The sequence below is a fragment of the Hemitrygon akajei genome, chromosome 22 (assembly GCF_048418815.1).
Source record: "Hemitrygon akajei chromosome 22, sHemAka1.3, whole genome shotgun sequence".
NCBI lineage: Eukaryota > Metazoa > Chordata > Chondrichthyes > Myliobatiformes > Dasyatidae > Hemitrygon > Hemitrygon akajei.
Genome location: NC_133145.1, coordinates 44,034,167 through 44,053,755, shown reverse-complemented (window position 1 = coordinate 44,053,755; position 19,589 = coordinate 44,034,167). Strand labels below are relative to the sequence as shown.

Genomic DNA, 19,589 nt, shown 5'->3' with positions numbered 1-19,589 from the left:
GTGATGCAGCAAGTCAATATACTCACCACTACACTACACTATAGATAGAAGTTTGTCAAAGTTGTAGATGTCATGTGGAATCTCCGCAAACTCCTGAGGAAGCTGAGGCTCTGCCGTGCTTTATTCACAATTGCATTTATGTGTTAGGTCCAGGAGAGGTCCTCTGAAATAGTAACACTCAGGAATTTAAAATTGTTAACTTTCTCCACCTCCGATCCTCTGATGAGGAGTGGAGCATGGACTTGCTGGTTTCCCTCTCCTGATGTTATAATCAGTTCCTTGGCCTTGCTGACATTGAGTGACTCCTCTACATACAAGTTTTTTTTTGTTATCCATCACACTGAAATATAGCTTTGTAAATCAAAGGCACATATCCTGAAGAGTCAACACTGTTGACTCTTCAGGATATACAAAATTGATAAATTGAATGCTTGTAAATCAATGAATCTGTATATAGCATAGTTCACTGTATCATATGGTGTACTCAGTACATTCTCTCAGTGACCTCTTAGGTACCTTTTGTACCTAATGCAGTGGCTACTGAGTGTATGTCTGTGATCTTCTGCTGCTGTAGCCCGTCCACTTCAAAATTCGACATGTTGTGCATTCACACCACCTTTAACACACCACTATTGTAATGCATGGTTAATTCAGTTACTATTGCTTTCCTGCCAACTTGAACCAGTCTGGCTATTCTCCTCTGACCCCTCTCATTTGCAAGGTGTGTTCTGCCCACAGAACTGCCACTCACTTTGTTTTTTTGCACCATTCTCTGCAAACTCTAGAGACTGTTGTGTGTGAAAATCCCAGGACATTAGCGGTTTCTGAGATACTCAAACCATCCCATCGGACACCATCTGATTCCACAGTCAAAGTTACTTAGATCAAATTTCTTCGCCATTCTGATGTTTGGTATGAACAACAAATTAACCTCTTGAACATGGTTGCATGCTTTTATACATTGAATTGCTGTCACATGATTGGCTGATTTGTGTTAACAAGCAGGTGTGCCTGATGAAGTGGCCCCAAAGTGTAGTTTGGTGCACTCAACTGCAGTAGAAGGGGCTTGCTCCTGAACTTCCGTGAAACACAGGACAGGAAAAAGTCCTTCAGAGATTGCTGCACTATTTCTCTAGCTTTCTACCTTTATTCTCTGCAGTTACAAACACAGTTGCGTGCCGTTCTATCAGTCCTGCCTAAACTTGTTGAACTCCTAGTAGGATTTATTCTCCATCTTTTCTTGCTCTGCACACACATTGTTGGTATATATTAAAGACCATAAGGCCAGCCATTCTACATGCTAACCATATAATTTCTTTTATTATGCAGATAATTGTTATGAAAACTCTTTCTGATGTTTCTTGGCTGCACAAGGATGAACACAAAGACACATGGTCACCTCATAACTCCTGCACCGGGAAACATTCCTGTGAAGTCAGAGATGTGAGGCTCCATCTCAGGATATTTTAATTCAGGTAATTGGGAGGCAAGTGGCAGTAAAAAAAATTATATTTATTCCAAACTTCTGTCAGTGTTTTATTGAGCACCCCACATCTACTTGAATCTGGCTCTGTGGTGCCAGGCTGTGCTGAAGCCTGGAGCTAAGCCATCCAGCTAAATCCAAACCCAGGCATCAGTGAGAAGTTATTGGTGAGCATGTGCTGTTTGTTAGCCCTGTCAACACCACCTTCCATCACTTTGCTGATGGCCAGGAGTGAACTGGTTGGGAACTAATTAACTAGATTGGATTTGTCCGGCCTTTTGCTAACAAGGCATACTTGGGCATTTTTCAGACGGTTGGATTGATGCCAGTTGAATAACTGCTTGAAGAGCTTGGCTTGAGGCAGAGCTAGTTCTGGAATGCAGGTCGCCAGGGAAGTTAATCAGTCCCATAGCTATTGCCTTGTGTAATGCTCCCAGCCATTTATTGATATTTATTGTGGAGAAAATTGAGATCAGAGAAGTCTGGATTCTGTGATGGTGGAGTTCTCAAGAGAAAGGCAAGATGGATCAAACAGTCCATACTACTGGCACTCACACCTAGGGGTACACAGTATGCTTGTCTTGCCTTCAGCACTCACTAGGTCTGGCCATCACTGAAGAATGCATGTTCTTGGAGTGCCATTCTCTTACTTGCAGTTTAATTGTCCAAGTCCAAGACTAGATTTGGCAGGTCTGCAGAGTTTTGACCTGATTTTCTGGCTGTTACCTTAGCTCCGAGCTGTTTTTGCTGTTCCTATTGTTTAGAATGCTTTGTGGTGCTGTGTGTAATATCTCCATCAGATTGGCTCCTCACTCTTCGTTATCTCCAACATTTACCCAGGCATGCCTTCTGCGCTCTTCGTTGGTCTTCTGGCTTGACGGTATTGAAAGAGTGAGAAATATGCCGCACTGTGGTGGTGTACATTTCTGTTGCTGCCGATGGCTCACGGTGCCTCACAGTTGCACCATAGTGCAGCTGATGGAACTGCTAGCTCACTACTCCAGTGACTTGGGTTCAGTCCTAACCTGCAATGCTATTTGTGCGGTGTCTGCATGTTCCCTCCTTGGCCACGTGGGCTTATTCCGGGTGCTTTAGCTTCCTCTCACATCTCAAAATTGTTCTGATGGTTGGCAATCTATAAAGGTCCAGGGATCAGCCCAAGGGCACACCCTCAGCACCATCTCATTCCTAAAATGCTTGCAAGTAATACTAAAATCAAAACAGAAAATGCCGGAGAGACTCAGCATGTCTGCCAGCATCCAGGGAGAGAAAAACACCGTTAACAATATAGACGAATGACCTTTCATTGATTCTGTATGTCTCTCAATAGATACTGTCCAATCTGGTAAGTGTTTTGACATCTTCTATTTTTATTTGAGCTTTTCTTTATCTGTAGTATTTGCTTGCAAAGGCAATTCTGTGCTGGAATAATTTGACTGAGGTACCAAGATCTCTTTTTACCTATCACACCTAAAAAAAAGAACTCAAATAGAAGTAGAACTGGGCTATTTTGGCCCATGTCAGCTCTGCATTACAACATGATAATATGTAATATTTTACCACAGCAGCAATTTTCTGCCGCAATTTTATATTAATTGAATTCCTTAACCCATATTTCTCTTCCAAGCATTTTTAAAAAGTGAGGTTATAACCAGAACAATAAGTAAAGCAAAAATCACTCTTTGGCAATATTTCAGCCAGCAAATCAACACACCAAATAAAAAAGAAATGTGTAAAATTTCACAATAAGCTGTGTTAGAAAAATGGAAAAGGTGCGATGTTGTCAGACATTTTCAAAGAAATTGAAAATTGGTTTTTGCAATAGTCAAAAAGCCAAAATAATTGGAAGGCAAAATAATCTCCTGAGCCTTTCCATTGACTGCTGTGGTCCTTAGTCCAGCTCAACCAATGCAACACTTGGATCACATGCCACAAAGACATCAATCTAACCTGTTTCATCTTCAGTACAGTACAGCAAGTTATTTATGAGTGTCTTGTAACAGATTAAAAAAATTAGAAATAGTAAAGCCAAGAACTGAGTTTGCAAGTCAAAGAGTGTCAAAAGATTAATGGCACATAGAAAGAAATTTACCTTCTTGACTTGGGAACAGTCTTGGTGGTCTTTGGCTTATCTTTAAGTCTTTTATTCTGCAACAACTTTGACCTGTCAGATTTTGATTGTAATGATGTTCTTTGTATTTAATCCACATTTAATTGAAGGAGGTCATTTCTGGTTAAGCCCATGTTGGATGCACACTGAAGTCATTGCAACTCATTAATAATCCCTGGGTTCCTTAAGATTGTTATAGCTGGGAGTAGTGGTGGGGACAAGCTCCCAATATTAAATGCTCCCAATAGTGTGCGCCTCAAATAGCCTCTGACAAACAAGTCCAGCTCCTGGCCTTCGTGTGTGGCTTAGTTACTAGGCCTGGCAGAACTGTTTCTTCTGACAGGAGAAGGGGCAAAGGTGGGTACTGGTGCCTTAAAACCAGTTGTTTTGGGCAGATGAGGCTTGTCAACTATGGTTGGCAGCTCATCTAGGAGAAGGAAAACTCTGATCTTGAACCTCTTCTGCCTTGTGGCTACACCCACTCATGGGGAAGATTTCGGGAGTAAACCCGGAGGGGAAAATCCGGAGCTGGAGTAAGGCAACCCTACGTTGAGTTCAATGCTGACTGGCAACTCCTGAATTGCTGCTGGTACTAAACTGTATCAGCCTCTGCTGTGCCTTTGGGTTCATCAGCTGTGTAGAGAGGGGAATCTTGCTACATGGGCAAAGCTTGCCCAGGCTTGCATATCTAGACAGCTAGGACGCAACTTCCATGGTCGAACCTGGCTGACGGTGGCCTCACGAAATAATCCCAGTAGCTTCTAACACTATGACTTTAAAGGATTGAACAACACATTAAAAAATGCTGGAGGAACTCAGTAAGCCAGGCTTCATAATGGAGGGGAAAAACAGTCAATGTTTTGGGCTGAAATTCTCAGGGGTTCCCAACCTTTTACATGCTTTGGACCCCTACCATTAATGAAGGGGTCTGTGGACCTCAGGTTTGGAACCCCCCACAGGACACTTCAACTCAGCCTGAAATATCAACTGTTTATTCCCTTCCTAAATGCTGCCTGATTTGCTGAGTTCCTCCAGCATTTTATGCATGTTGCTCAAGGCTTTCAGCATCTGCAGAATCCAATATGTTCGACTTTAAGGGATTGATTCTTTAGTGCTTTGCTTTGAGACTACAGTATGACCAGTGTGCTGAGACATGATGATGTGAAACAAACGTTCCCTATGCACAAGATGTCATATTTTCTTCCCCTCTGATGGACAACATTCCTGTAAGCTATTGCTGTTGCTTGTTCTCCACGTAGAGAGTGTATGACTGATTAGATTTGAACAAGGTGCTCATACCATAACCAAGCCCGCGATGCAGCCAACAACTGCTTAGCCATGTAGCAAAAAGAAGACAAATCTACTCTGCTCCAAATCTGACTCCAGCTCATCCATACTGCTGAAGATTCCTAGTGTGCATCCCCTGATAGATGGCAGCCATTTGGGTCTGATCATCATTCCGTTGTTGATTCCTCTGCAGAATCATCCACGGAGCTCCTTCAAAGGGGCAGGTTGTAAAGGAGAGCCAATTCACCCCTTTCTTCTGTCCCACTTCAAATAATCTACAACAGAAAGGGAAAAAAATGATTTAAACACTCACTGGCACTCGTGATGCATCGCACACTGGTCGCTGAAGAATCATCTTTCATTTCATCCTGATTGTACATTTAATTAGAGGAGCACAACAGAATGGCTGGCAATGGATTGTGATTAACTGTGCCCAGAACAACAGGATTTGTTTCATTCAAACTGTGTTGCTTAACTATCCACAATCACGCATACTTAAAGAAAGCTGCTCATAGTTCCTGATTAATTTAGTTCCAGCATGAATTGGCAGCCAGCAGAGATCAAATAAAGTCAAGGTCTTAAGTCAGCAGTGTGTCACCTGTCTTGTTGGCAGCGAGAAGTTTCTCCTGACTTCCTTCCCGATAGGCTCATCAGCATTTTGGGGAAAATTATGACAGAAAGAGCTATGTAGGGCATCAAATGCAAATAAATATCAGCAGCTACTGGAAATCGGAAACAAGTATGGAAAGTGCTAGAAACACTCAGCAGGTCAGTAACATCTCTGGAAAGAGAAACAGAATTAGTGTTTCAGGTTGAAGACCATTTGTCAGAACTGGCAAAGAAACAAAACAAGGTATATTTTTTAAGTTGCAGTGAAGGCAGGGAGAGGAGAAAGGGAATATCCCTGATAAAGTGAGTCCATGATCATCATGGGAATAAATACAGGTCACCTTGCTGATGGATTAATGGAGACAGTTTAGAAGGTGTGAATATGAGCAAGGAACAAAGGAAAAGTGTGAACTGTGGAGCTGTTGGACTTCTGGAGCAGGCCAACCTAACAGAGAGAGAGTGAGAGGAACCTGAGCCAATATCACGGCCAGATGACTTTCAATAAAAGTAGCCAGTTCGGATACAGGCAGGGGAAGGAAATTGTCTGAAATTGCAGATTTTGTTAGTGAGGTTGGAGGGCCGCAATGTTCCCAGAAGACGAGGCGATGTTCTTCAAGTTGATGCTGGGCATTGTTGTAACTGTGCCAGGTGCTACAGGCACATTGATCAGATGGGGAGGTTTGGGAATTGCTCGGTGATCTCTGAGTGGTGTATGTGGACAGGCTTGAGGCTTTCTGTAAGACAGTCCTACAATACATTGGCTTCTCCAGTGAGGAGGAGACCACGTTATAAAGACTGAATGTACAGTAGATTGGAACAAGTGTAAGTGACTTGCCTCTTCAGTTGGAAGAACTGTTTGGTTCTTGGTTGGTGGGAATTAAAGAGGCCTAAGGACAGGAATTCAGTCACCTGTGTTTGCATGGGCATATGTCTTAAGAAAGAAAGGAGGGAATTGAATAGAGAATCTGAGAACTATAAAGGGATGGAAAAATAATCTAGAGATGGAATCTTGATAGAGCTGTGGAAAATTGAAAAGGGTGAGCCACTGAATATGAAGGCTGGTTAGATGGTAGGACCAGAGAAACTTAATCCCTGTCCTGCTCAGGAAGAGAGGGTCTAAGAAAAGGGGGTGTGGAAAGCAGATAAGATGTAGTCATGGGTTCTGTCAACTGCAGTGCAGGGGAATCCAAGATTCAAGAACAAAGAAGACATCTTAACAGCTGCAGCAGAGTTGGGTTGGATTTCTGAACTGGGTAAACATATTGTATAGCTTTGTGAACATTAAATATGAGAATAAATAACAAAGCATATAAAATTACTTTTAAAGTGAAGTAGATTGTTCAAAGAAAATGCAAGCAAGATTAAAAGTTTACCAAGCAGACTTAAGTTAACTCAGAGAGGAATGTTTACTGCATTCATTTTCTGCCTCAAGTAAGCGGCAGTTTTTTTTTTAATCACACTTTCCTTTTGACCTCTCAACTGTGTTCCTTCCTGGAAGAGTGATATACTGTAGATTATTTCTCTTTTAGTGAAGTTCCCATGCATTGAATAAATTCCAAAGGGAAGAATGAGTTTTCCTTATTTTCAATCTTATTCTCATTGTAAAATTGACCGTAACTTTTCAAAGGGGACTGTAAAGGTGACTACTGTGAACGTGGAGAGGTCATATCAGAGTACTCTTCCATTAGGAGATAATGGTATCTTATGTTTAATACAATCTGTCCCTGTTCTGATTTGTTAATGGTTACAAAAGCATTATTGTATTTTTCACCATGATGAGTCATTGAGTCTAATTGTCTAATAATCAAAAGGTGGAAGTCTGAGATAAAGGGAGGACAGACACTGGTATTTCTAAGTGTTTTTGGTACTGCTGGACTCACCACTGAAGCCAGGAAGATTGTTGAAAGGACAGTGAGGTAATAGAGGGCGATAACATCAAGGTGCAAGAGAGGATCTGGAACAAGGACAATCTGGCCCATTTCTCTATTAGTGGAGAAAATGGCAGAAATTATGAACAGAAACCTAGCAAATCGTTAATCAGCGTAGTAACATCATTAGCAATTGAAGGCATTTAGATTTAATCATCACCTAAAACACTTCAAATATAATGAATGTGAGGGCTGGAGCATAAAGTATCCAAAGTGACACAAAGACAAGTGATCACTAGAAATCTTTTACTGGATTCCGGCTGTGGTAAACTAAATCATAAAACATAAAATGTCTGAAAGTTAGCGGGTTTTAGTAGTGACCTCAAATTAATATGCTTCAGGTAATTGGAGCAAAGTATAGTTTGTGATTCTCGGAGAGAAGTGTAAATGTACTGACAGATGGGATGCCGCAGTGCTGAGGAATGATAGCAAAATACAGGGAAGGATAATAGTTTGAATTTATGCTTGGATGAATTTCAGAGGAAATAAGGAATAGAGTGAGCTGCTTAATGACGAATGGAATGGATGTGATAAGGTAAATGCCATTTAAAAATGTGATTAAGGAATAAAGGAGAAGAGGAGATTTGAAATTATTAAGGGAAATAAATTATTTTAGCACTCTCTCATATGAAGTATATGAATGAGTTGATCATTTGTAGGGAATCCTGAGGCAAATATATTGGAGAACTGGTTCCTGGTCCGTAGATTCAAAGAGAGGCTTGTTAAATTTTAACCTAGCAAAAAAATATACAGCCTTTTAAGCTTGTTCTGCTCATCAGTTAGCCCACGGCTATGCTGTTACCCACCCCCAATATGTATGCCTTTCCCCACATATGTAATTAAATTTTCTTCTTAAAATTCCTCCAGTCTTGCATTTGAAATGGACGTTTGACTGAGTGTCTATTACCATTTGTAGGAGAGAGTCCCATTCTGTGTTCATCTGATAAAAATGCTCACTAATCTCATTCCTGGTCCCCAGCCACAGGAAGTTATTTCTATTCACCTTTTTTATTTTCATTTAATACCTTGAAAACCTTGATCAAATAGCCAATCTACTTACCTATCTAAATTGCTGGAACAAAGCTCTGGTTTATGGAACCACCTTGTCTCCCCTTCTGAGAATATGTTGTTCATGTACAATGCACTCACTTCAAGATCTATATACCAGCCTCCTTTGTCTCAACCAGGAGAATTCTGCCCTAAGTTTTCAAATTGAAACATTGCTTGATCCATTTCAGCCAGCTATGGAGTCTTGCTGGATAATTTTAATCTTCAATTACCTGCAAGAGGGCTTTATCTTTAAGTAACATTGCATAAATTTGGTTCAATCTCAAGCAATTAGTTTTCCTGTAAGTGCCAAGACTGTATATGTGAGGGAGGAAGTATGTAATCTAGTATGCCCTAAAGCAGTGGTTCCCAACCTTTTCTATGCCCCACACCCCTAGGAAATGTTTGATTAATGTTCGCACCCCCTACAAAAGTAATATCACATTTGAAGATGAAGAAGTCTAATTTCTAATTTTTGAACCACAAATTGAACCACGTACAATACTGTGGGTGAACAAATTGAACTTTAAAAAAAAAGCTTTTAATTCAGTGCATAAAATGCAAATATAAACTGAGCAATTAAATTCTAATTTATTCAGAAAAAATTGTAAACAGTAAAATCAATCCCAACTGTGAACATAAAATTCAACGACTTCTTTGCTCCTGCTTCTCATTCATGATTTTGTCAAAACATGGAACTTTCTTGCTGACTGCGATCCACAGGTCTGCCTGTGGATTCAGGTGATTCCTAGATTTTGTCTTGATTGACAAAAGAGAACTGAATCCGGATTCACACAAGTATGTTGTTGCAAATGGAGTGAGGACATGAAGTGCTTTTCCACCAAGTCTTGGGAACATATCCAGTGCTGCACACCAAAACTCCTCCAAAGTCTTGCTTTCAAATTGCACTTCAAGAGCTCGATTTGTCCACAAATCAATAAGATCTTCCTTCAGCTCTTCATCATCTGACATTTTCTCCAAATTGTAGGATTATGGATTCATGATCCATTCTTCTGAAATCTTCAGGTCTCCAGCAGCAAAATATCCATCAAACGATTCTGACAGCACTTCCAAATGAGCCACAATTTCTTCACGCACAGTAGGAGTTATGGATCCAGCATCATCAACCATGTCTTCTAGTGAAGGAAAATTTGAGAGACTGCCTCTTTCCATCCTTCGATGCCAAAGGGGTAACTTTTCTTTGAAGGCATTCAACTTTTCACAAGCCTTCAATATGTTTATCCCTTTTCCTTGAAAAGAAACACTCAGGTCATTCATACGAGTGAAAATGTCAGCTAAGGAAGCCAGCATTTGGGCGAATTCCTGTGATTCCATTGCCCCAACCAGATCGCATTCACGCTCCTCCAGAAAAACTTTGATTTCTTCCCGCAGTTCAAAGAAGCGGGTTAAAGCTTGCCCTTGTGACAACCAATGGACAAAGTGTGGAAAAGCAAACCTGAATGCTCACTTCTCAGATCCTCACAAAATGATTTGAAGATGCAATGGTCCAAAGCACGTCCCCTGATCCAGTTGATGATCTTCACACAATTATCAACGACTTTCTTCAAATTTGGAGGCAATGTTTTTGATGCCAAAGCATGCCGATGAAGAAAACAATGGGTAACTTGCAAGTCAGGAATCTCCTTTTTCATCAATGCAGAAAAGCCAGATTTATTTCCAAGCATTGCAGGTGCCCCATCAGTGCACACAGAACCAATGACTTTGATATCTAAATCATGTCTGGCAAAGACATCTTTCACCAGCTGCATCACATCCTTTGCAGTTGTGTTTGTTTTCAGATCTTTACAAAACAGGAAATCTTCCTTCACAGCACCATTATTGACATACCTCACTAATGTGATGAATTGACTACAACTGGAGACATCAGTTGACTCATCCAACTGAATAGAGATTTTAAGAGGACTAGCTCTGACATCTGAGATGACTTGGTCCAAAATATCTTCACTCTAATCACTGATTCGGTTGTGAATGACATTATTTGATAGGGGCACCTGTTCAAATTTTTTTCTTGCTTCTTTGCCCGGGATAATTGTTGCCATTTCCAGTGCACATGACTTGATGAGATCTTCTGCAATTGTATGGGGCTTCTTGGATTTTGCCACTTTATATGCCACTTGGTATGAAGCAAGAAGTAGTGGTCTTTCAACAGAAACAAAACCTAATTTTGGAAGAGTTACTTGTGAATCAAAACGAGATCTTTGGATTTTCAATGACCCAACATCATGTCCTTCAACATCAGCTCTGCCATACTTGTTCTTGAAGTGCTCTTGAAGCTTGGATGGCTTCAGATTTGAGTTGGAAAACACAACGCTACAAAGAATGCACTGGGTTTTTTGCGAGCCATTATTTCCTGTTGTTCAAGTGAAACCAAAGCACACATAGTCATCATTCCATTTCCTTCTTTTTGACATGATGAAGGGTTAATGAAGGGAAAAATATGAGCTAATGTGAGAAAAACTATCTGACTAAGTCAGGGATGACCGCTTTACTCAACCAGACACGCCTATAGCAAAGTAATATTATATTACAAAATTATCTGCGGTTAAGTCAAGATAAATCGTCAGGTGGAAATGCTACGGGGATGCAACGTGAATTATTAGGCTACTCTCTATTGAATTTACACACCTATTTCTGATGATTACTGGAGATATGAACTCCCATCACACGATTCAAAATCCTCAGTGCTAACCATGATACCTCCTCAACTAACATAATTCAAAATTATCAACGATTCAAGAAAAAACCTTTTAAGAGAAAAAAAACCTTTGAAATTCAAAACCTTCTTTAATGCATTGAGACAAATATGAATGAATGACTTCAGCTGCTTTTTATCAAAATGCGGCTTTTAAAAATTTTATAATTGAATAATTTACCTACTGTTTGTGGGTTTGGTTTTAACGCAAAGTCGTTACTTGATGGTTGATTCGGGATATATAAAGATTTTGACATTATGAGATGATTTTTAACTCTGAGATGTAACCTTCTAGCTAACAATGAAGAGACTCCTCAACTCTGAGGTGTAACTTTCCAGGTAACACTAATGAGAATCCTCAATGCTTGGGCAGCGGGAGACTGGAGTGTGCTTGGGACAAACGTTACTACCACTTCTCAAGGCACACTGGCAGCTGGCTGAGTGATGACTGGTGACTCGTCACTCAAGGACACAAGCCACTCTTTGTCGCACCCCCTGAAATTCCATCTCGCACCCCAGGTTGGCAACCCCTGCCCTAAAGTACGGTTGTGGTGAGTGGTCTCCCTGACTGGAGGCCTGTAAGTTGTGGTATGCAACAGAAATGGATGCTGGGTCCATCGCTGTTTATCATCGATATTATGGATTTGGGTGATAATGTGGTAAATTTAATCAGCAAATTTAGAGATGACCCCAAGATTGAGGGCGTCGAGAAAGGCAACTAAAGCTTGCAAAGTAGTCTGGGGCAGCTGAGAAAATAGTTTGAAGAACGGTAGATAGGTTTGATGCAGATGAGAGTGAGGTGTTGTACTTTCGAAAGACAGATCAGCATGACTTACACAGTGCATGGTGGGGCATTGAGGTGTGCTGTAGAACAAAGGGATGTGGAAACACATATTGATAATTCCTTGAAAGTGACATCACAGATAGACAGGGTATAAAGAGAGCTTTTGGCACATTGGCCTTCATAAATCAAGGTATGGAGTAGAAGCATTGGAATGTTATGTTGAAGTTGCATAAGACTACGGTGAGGCCAAATTTGGAGTACTGTGTGCAGTTCTAGTCTCCTATCTACAGGAAAGTTGTCAGTAAACTTGAATGAGTGTAGAGAAAATTTAGAAGGATGTTGCCGGACTTGAAGATGAGTTATAGGGAAAGGTTGGATAGGTTAGTATTTTATGCCCTGAAGCACAGGAGAATGAGGGGAGATCACATAGTGATATGAAAAATTATGAAGGGTATAGGTAGGATGAATGCTTGCTGACATTTCCCCTTCAGTTTGGGTGAAACTAGAACTCGAGGTTCTAATATTTAAGAATCTAAGGAGAACTTCTTCACTCAGAGGGTGGTGTAAGTGTGGAACAAACTGGCAATGGAAGCTTGCCGCTGGATGCAACGACAGTTGCAACATTTAAGAGAAGGTTTGATAGACAATTGGATGAGAGAGGAATGGAGGGTTATGGTCAGTGCATGTAGATGGGACTAAGGTGAAGACCAGGTTGGCATGGACTAGATGGGCTGAAGGGACTGTTTCTATGCTATAGTACTCTGTAAGAGTGGACACTAACAAAAATGTGCCAGCCAGGACTGGGTTGAAGTTGAAGGAGAAGTTGAGACTGAGCTGGAGTGTGGGGAAGGGAATGAGAAGATTCATAGTCATAAGCCCAGTTGAAGCTTGGATCAGTTCTAGATTTGGGCAAGTTACTAGGGTTGGAGTGGATCTGCATTTGAGATCAGGTTCTAGGGCTAGGTTACAAACCAGGTGAATGGCTGAGGGGAGAAGGAGGGATGTTTGATGAGTCATTGATGCCAGGTCTCCTTTGGCATAATGGGGAGATTGCTGGATCTGAACTTCCACCGACTGAGAACTGGTTACCCTCTCACATCTCTTTGCCTCCTCTGCCATCATGACCTGCATCAACACCATTTCGCTCCCTTCCACTTTCCCTTTATTCCGCGGTCCACTGACCTCTTCTATTTGATTCCTTCTTCAGCCCTTTAACAAGTCCACTTATCAACTCCTAGCTTCTTGCATTATCCCCCTTCCCCTGCAGATCCACCTTCTGCTTCAGCCGGTTTCACCTACCAGTTGCCAGTTTGTGATCCCCACTGGACCCCTCGCCCACCCCACCATCCCCACACTGGCTTCTGCCCCTTTCTTTTCAGCCTGATGAGGGATCTGGGCCCAAAACTTCAACTGCTTATTTCCCTCCACAGATGCTTCCTGACCTGTCAAGATCCTCCAGCATTTTGTGTGTGTTGCTCAAGATTTCCAGCATCTGTAGAACCTCTTGTGTCTAGTACAGTACTTGCTTCAGTTGGGTCCAAATTATTATCCTAGGGGTGCCAGATAGTCAGTCCTGAGAAAAAAAAAGTCTTGCTTCCCTCAGATGTTCCAAAATGCATGCTACAAGTAGAATGATATAATCTGGTATGCATCTAATGTGGAAATCACTTCTGTTTTGCATTGGAGAACACCCAGCTGTATTCGCAGAGTAATGCAAAATCATCCAGAACTGCTTGCTAACACTTTTCAATCCTCAGTCTGAATGTCTTTAATCATACAGCACTGCAATAAACATTGCTCTCTTTTCTGCTTACTTGATGTCTCCGTGCTCTGTTTATGGTAATGGATCTTCTGTTTCTAAAAAAAAAAATCAGAACACATATTAAGGGGGATGTAAAATGTGGATGATTTAATCTACCAAGAAAAATCGAAATCAACGAATGAATTTGTTGGTGTTCATAAAATTAATCTCATGCACCCAGAATTAGAAATCCACATTCTTAGGAAAACAAATGCCAGACTATAATGTTCCTCTGCACCTGATTAAATATCAATTACGGTATATTAAAAAAGTAAGTTGAATTTTCAGAATAAATTGTTTGATTTAAATCATTAGGAATGAATAGAGGGAAGAGGCTAAAACAGCTGAGGTCATACGGAGTAAAGTGTACCACAAATGTTAAATTAGATATCAGAGTCAAGCTAGCTTTCCCTTTCTTCAGTCAGAGACATAATGATACAGTTAAAGGGTGAGACCTCTCTTCTTGTGTGGTGACAAGATAATTGCAGAGGAGAACGGTCATCTGGTCTATTTTGTCTGGGCTATCAGTGAAGAGGCTAGAATTGCCTTGTAGCTGAATACAATTAGTTTCTAAATGATAGTTCTGCTTTGTCTGACAAATTTATTTGGGAATGCAGTCCATGTTTTGATCTCGATGTGAAGAATTTCTACTGGCGTGAAATTCCACATTATATTGTTGACTGGAGAAATGAGAATAAAACACTCTTTTAAATGTCCATGCAATTGCCACTAAAGTAGCTTTAAACAAGGTTAAAACATCTAAGTTTTCCCAACGACGTAGAGTTTTGGCAGCTGGTACAGTATCAGGTTTGTGGCTTTTGTGAAGCAAGAGTGTTTGACTTGCTGTCTTCTATTGCCAACGTAACGTACAAAAGGCTGACAGTTTTATTGATGCCTGGTGTCTCTGTGACTGAGATTGATTGATTTGCTTGTTCATGAAATATTTCAATCTGCTTTGAATGTTATCCTGCTTGGACAAAATTCAACTATTCCTAAATCAGAACTTTCTCCGTCCTCTTTTTCTGTTCCGCAAATGAGTGTGGAGCAGTTCAGTCTACACCCCGAGCTACCAATACACAAGTTAAAAAAGACAAAAATCTGGCCTTATTCTGCTTTGTAAAAGATAGGGTCATACCTCACTTCGGACATTAATGCTGCAGTCCATGCAACAAACTCTGTTTTGTTATTTATCCACGGTCATTTGTAAAGCTACAACAATTATTTAGTTTAAGATTACCCTGATGACCCTGACTTATATGTATGCATATTCTGTACATACATATTCTTATTGGCCTTTATATACGTATATAATTTTATTGTGTACAGGAGGTAGATGGATAGATGGAAATTCCAAGATGTTCTCAAAATCTCCGTGAAGAGGCGTAGAGTCTTTAGGCCACGTGGGAGGGTCCCTGACTCAACACTACCCAAAGTAGAACAAGATTTGTTCAGAATGGAAATGAGAATATCTGTTCTTCAGGAGCATACACTACCATGAGTGCACTACCTCATAAACTATCCACCCCAAAAGTGGACAGAGCCTTTAGTTCCTACTTTAGACTCAACAGTGATCTCAGTACCATAAGACCATAAAGTATAGGAGCAGAATTAGGCCATTCGGCCTATTGAGTCTGCTCCGCCATTCAATCATGGGCTGATCCAATTCTTCCAATCATCCCCACTCCCCTGCCTTCTCCCGTACCCTTTGATACCCAGGCTAATTAAGAACCTATCTACCTCTGCCTTAAATGCACCCAGTGACTTGGCCTCCACAGCCACTTGTGGCAACAAATTCCACAGATTTACCACCCTCTGACTAAAGTAATTTCTCTGCATCTCTGTTCCAAATGGATGTCCTTCAGTCCTGAAGTTGTGCCCTCTTGTCCTAGACTCCCCTGCCATGGGAAATAGCTTTCCCATATCTAATCTGTTCAGGCCTTTTAACATTCGGAATGTTTCTATGAGACTCCCCTTCATTCTCCTGAACTCCAGGAATACAGCCCAAGAGCGGCCAGATGTTCCTCATACGGTAACCCTTTCATTCCTGGAATCAATCTCATGAATCTTCTCTGAACCTCCTCCAATGTCCGTATATCCTTTCTAAAATAAGGAGCCCAAAACTGCACACAATACTCCGTGTGGTTTCACGAGTGCCTTATAGAGCCTCACCATCACATCCCTGCTCTTATATTCTATACCTCTAGAAATGAATGCCAACATTGCATTCACCTTCAACCTGGAGGTTAACCTTTAGGCTATCCTGCACATGGATTCTCAAGTCCCTTTGCATCTCTGCATTTTGAATTCTCTCCCCATTTAAATAATAGTCTGCCCATTTATTTCTTCCACCGAAGTGCATGGCCATAAACTTTCCAACATTGTATTTCATTTCTACTTCTTTGCCCATTCCCCTAAACTATCTAAATCTCTCTGAAGGCTCTCTGTTTCCTCAACACTACCCACTCTTCCAGCTATCTTTGTATCATTGGCAAATTTAGCCACAAATCCATTAATCCCATAGTCCAAATCATTGATATACATCGTTAAAAGCAGCAGTCCCAACACCGACCCCTGTGGAACTCCACTGGTAACTGGCAGCCGGCCAGAATAGGATCCCTTTATTCCCACTCTCTGTTTTCTGCTGATCAGCCAATGCTCCACCCATGCTAGTAACTTCCCTGTAATTCCATGGGCTCTTATCTTGCTAAGCAGCCTCATATGTGGCACCTTGTCAAAGGCCTTCTGAAAATCCAAGTACACCACATCTACTGCATCTCCTTTGTCTACCCTGCTTGTAATTTCCTCACAATATTGCAGTGAGTTAGACAGGCAGGATTTTCCTTTCAGGAAACCATGCTGGCTTTGGCCTATCTTGTCATGTGCCTCCAGATACTCCATAATCCCATTCCTAATCAATTCCAACAACTTCCCAGCCACTGATATCAGGCTAACAGGTCTATAGTTTCCTTTCTGCTGCCTCCCAACCTTCTTAATTAGTAGACTAACATTTGCAATTTTCCAGTCATCCGGTACTATGCCAGAATCTATCGATTCTTCAAAGATCATTGTTAGTGCCCCTGTAATCTATCCAGCTACTTCCTTCAGAACCCGAAGGTGTATTCCATCAGGTCCAGAAGATTTATCAACCCTCAGACCATTAAGCTTTCTGAGCACCTTCTCAGTTGTAATTTTCACTGCACTTTCTTCACTTCCCTAACACTCTTGTATGTCCAGTGTACTGCCGATGTCTTCCACTATGGACTGATGCAAAAAACGCATTCAGTTCCTCTGCCTTCTCTGCATGTCTCATTACAATACCTCCAGTGTCAGTTTCTATTGTTCCTATATCTACCCTCAACTCTCTTTTACCCTTTATATACTTTAAAAAAAGCTTTTAGTATCTTCTTTTATATTAATCACCAGCATCCTTTCATAATTCATCTTTTCCTTCCTAATGACCTTCTTAGTTTCCTTCTGCAAGTTTTTAAAAGCTTCCCAATCCTTTATCTTCCTGCTAGCTTTGACTTCCTTGTATGCCCTCTCTTTTGCTTTTACTTTGGCTCTGACTTCACGTGTCAGCCACGGTAGTGTCCTTCTTCCATTGAAAATTTCTTCTTATTTGGAATATATCTGTCTTGCACATTCTTCATTTTTCGCAGAAACTGCTGGAGTGGAAGTAATTCATCCTCAATCCAGACGCCAACCATGTTCCAAAAGTACAGCTTAACATCCTTCACACTACCCAGCACAGCTGTCACTGATCTTCACATCAAGTCGAGTTGCACGCTGTGCAAGGGAATCCACTTTCCAATCCTGTGTCCATCCAGGTGTTGCAAAAGGTGAGAAACCCCAGCCATTTGAAATGGATGCCCTGACCTGGGAACTATTGGACTAATGAATGATTAGTGTAAATGGGTGGTTAATTATTGGTACGGACTTACTAGGGTGAATGGGCCTGTTTCCATGTTATATCTCTCTATGAATGTGGACATCACAAAGAAAAGGATAACTTTTTACTAACTTTTTAACTATTTAATTTGCTTTTTTTTAATTTCCAGCAATTTTAGTGCATTTGATTTACTTCATTATTTTTATTGTAATTAATTGAACTTTGAAGTTATTTTACCAGCTATTGTTGAGAGTTGGCCACATTCAATACATGGATGTTGCCAGGTCTGGAGGACCTGAGTTATAAGGAAAGATTGAATAGGTTAGGACCATATTCCATAGAACATAGAAGATGGAGAAGAGATTTGATAGAGGTATACAAAATTATGAGACATACAGATAGTGTAAATACAAACAGGCTTTTTCTACTGAAGTTGGGTGGATTTACAACCAAAGGTCATGGGTTAAGGTTGAAAGGTGAAAAGTGTAAGGGAAACATGGTGGAAAACTTCTCCAGTCAGTGGGCTGTGAGAGTGTGGAATGAGCTGCCAGCACACGTGGTGTATGCGAGCTTGATTTCAACACTTAAGAGAAGTTTGGATAGGCACGCGGATGGTAGGGGTATGGAGGGCTATAGTCCTGGTACAAGCCAATGGGAGTAGGCAGTTTAAATGGTCTTGGCATGGATTAAATGGGCCAAAGGGCCTGTTTCAGTGCTGTACTTAATGACTCTATGACTGTGTTTCTTTGGTTGCTTATTAAACAACAGTCTGCATATTTTTGTCTTTAAGCAAGATTTAACAGGTGATGATGGGAACTACGATGAGGGACCTGGTGACCTGCTTCACTTCAGAGATTAGCAGCCATGGGAACAGTAAAACAGTTTTCCTTAATTGTTCTTTCTGAATTCTTCCCTCTCTCATAAGGTGTTAATGCTTCCTACAAATTAAACATTTGTCATCATACATTTTTCCATCTGTTCACCATAATTTTCATGAACTCTGCCTTCTCCCATCTGCCCTCCCCAGCACCACTACCTCCAGCCCAATCTGCTTCAATGCCTACAGTCAATAATCCACTGGCGCTGAGAGACCTTGTGAGTTAGATATTACAACACCACCTGTACACAGTGTAATGCTGTCAATCAAATGTTAATTTCAAATAAGCAGTACTTGGTCTCTCAAGCGTGGTTCTGTCTTTCATTTTAATGTCAGTTCACTGTCCCGTGCTTTACACAATATTAACAATTTAGATTATCTTTGCTAGGAAATAGGGAAACAAGTTCCAGGCATTAATCTTGATTTATGCTTATCAAAATGGAGGAATAATTTCTCCAGGATTCCAAACTAATATGTTAAAATATCTGCTTATCATGGTATCATTTATTTTGAGAATTTATGAAGGAAAACTTGGGTGGAAGAAATGAAATTGCTAGGTACAGAAAACATTGATGGCAGATGCCTTAAACAAAAGTGGTAGTGTAATGTATTGTGCTCCTGAACCTATTGTTTTAAATCTAAATAAAGAAAATCGGAATGCCTGAGGTCTGATTTGACTATTGCTGATTGGAAGCTGTATTACGATCTACAACAAACGAGAAAATCTGCAGATGCTGGAAACCCAAGCAACGCACACAAAATGCTGGAGGAACTCAGCAAGGCAGCATCTATGAAAAAGAGTACATTTAACATTTCAGGCTGGAGAAAAACAGCTAAGGAGTAGATCTAAAAGGCACGGGCTACAACAATTGATTAGCAACACTTAACTTTTAATGAATCAATACAAACTTTGCCATAAAACAATATTCCTTTAAGGCACAAAATCCCAACAGGAAATGTGGTCCAGCCACTGGCTAACAAGAGAAGTTACAGGCCGCATTACATTTAAGGAAACAGCTTACAGACTGAAGAAAGGGAAAGCTTGAGAGATGGGCAAAAGC

At 40.8% G+C, this 19,589-nt stretch overlaps 1 long non-coding RNA gene across 1 annotated transcript; it reads left to right on the top strand.

Annotated features, from left to right (window-relative positions):
* The first annotated feature begins 1,369 nt into the window (after positions 1 to 1,369).
* On the top strand, positions 1,370 to 18,530 carry LOC140714885 (uncharacterized). The gene is made up of 3 exons (XR_012096019.1): positions 1,370 to 1,475; positions 17,422 to 17,601; positions 18,442 to 18,530. It is a non-coding gene; the product is annotated as an uncharacterized lncRNA (long non-coding RNA).
* Positions 18,531 to 19,589: the final 1,059 nt, after the last annotated feature.